Source organism: Cajanus cajan, chromosome 5 (genome assembly GCF_000230855.2).
Source record: "Cajanus cajan strain Asha chromosome 5, NIPB_CcT2T_4, whole genome shotgun sequence".
NCBI classification, from domain to species: domain Eukaryota; kingdom Viridiplantae; phylum Streptophyta; class Magnoliopsida; order Fabales; family Fabaceae; genus Cajanus; species Cajanus cajan.
In genome coordinates this window covers 30,313,176-30,315,010 of record NC_138521.1, presented here as the reverse complement: position 1 = coordinate 30,315,010, position 1,835 = coordinate 30,313,176, and positions in this window count along the sequence as shown.

The window sequence follows — 1,835 nt, the reverse complement described above, 5'->3', positions numbered from 1 at the left end:
ATTTTTTTTATAATTTTAAAGGGAAAAAATGAATTCAGAAAATAGAGATATTTTAAATATAAATTTCATAATTTACAATTTAAAATCTAAAGTTTAAAATTTTAAATTTAAGATTTAAACTTTAAACTTAGACATATATTACATTTGAATTTGTATTAAAATATAGTTTTTTTTTGGATAAGCAATGTATTAAAATATAGTTATATATTTAATTTTTAAATGTATTAAGATAGTAATTTTAAATATGATTTTTTTTATAATTTTATAGGGAAAAATTTAATTTAGAAAATAGAGACATTTGAAATTTACATTTTTAATAACTTGAGTAAAATTAAATTCTTTGTAAAAATAATACACCAAAAAAAATAATTGTAAAAAAAAGACTAAATTTGATAAATACATTCAGTATATTAATTACATAAACGTATGTAATTAATTTCATTATAAAAAATTTAGTGTTTTATTTAATGGTACATATTATGGTTGCTAAATAAAATTAAAGCAAAGTTTTGAAATTTAACGTGAATCATGAAGATATTTTCAATGGTGAGTTTTATTTAAAATCATTCTTATATGCCAAATAAATAATAGAAAATATTAACGGAATAAAAAGTATAAAAAAATGAAAGAATTAATTTAGTAGCGTGAATGAGACCCTAATTCGTTAATTATGAACGCGTTACTTCACTGAAATTTGTGCTCTTCTCCGCCTCACTACATAAAAATCTCTCTATTTTTAAGTACATGTTTGTGGTTTATAAGGTTGACTATTTCAATTTCAGGATGATTCAAACGTGAAACGTACCGTTTTCACCATAAGGTTTTTATCCCTCTGTCTCTGTGTTTGTGGTAATAAAAGCACATACATTGTTTTATTTTGTTTAAAATTAATTTTGGTGCTTCCATGTTATAAGAAATAGTTTTTTTTAAAGTGCATGCCAATTTGTGGTTCACACGTGCATTCATACACATGACACAGGAAGTCACATTTAGTCTTTGATTTTGTTTCATTTGTGTGTAAATTCACTCATTCATTTACTTCAATTTTCGCTACGTGACTTTAAATTTGCTACATCAATATATTTTATTAAAATAATTTAATTTTTTAGACTATCTATTTTTCGGTCCTATATTTTCGTAGAGGATGATACGATCCCTTTCATGATGTGCAGTTGTAAAAAAATATTTAATGGATTATATGATTTTCATAACTATTATATATTCGCATGTTACGATTTTCTTTTTACTTTATTTTACTTACAAATTCATCGCATGTAACGACTCAAAATGATATTTTGTTAGTTTTGCAGTTTTTTTTTCAAGGTTATTGTTTGTATGATTTATTTCTGATTTTTCGTTAAAATCTGATATTTCTGATTTTTCTGATTTCCGAAGCAATTCATGACCCTATATGAATTTTATCTTCAAATTTAAAATTAATATTGTACTTATTTTGTACTATATGGGAACCCGTACTTTCTCTCTTTAACAAAATAATAGTTTCACCATTTATTTAAAATTTAATAATAGTGATTATTATAATTATTTATATATTTCTTAATAACAATTCAATATATAATTGTCCACAAATGCTATTTGACAGATATCTATATAACAATATGCCAAATTCAAATGCTCAACAACAAGAACAACAACGAGAAAGATGGAGACAAAACTATAGAAATAGAAGAAATCGAATGAACATGGATCAAAGACAACAACAATTGTCTAGGCGACGTACAAATTACCAACAAAGGAGACAACAACAAGACGAAGTACACACATCATCTTCAACAACTCATCCAACTAATTCACATATGTGTACAACCACAGAG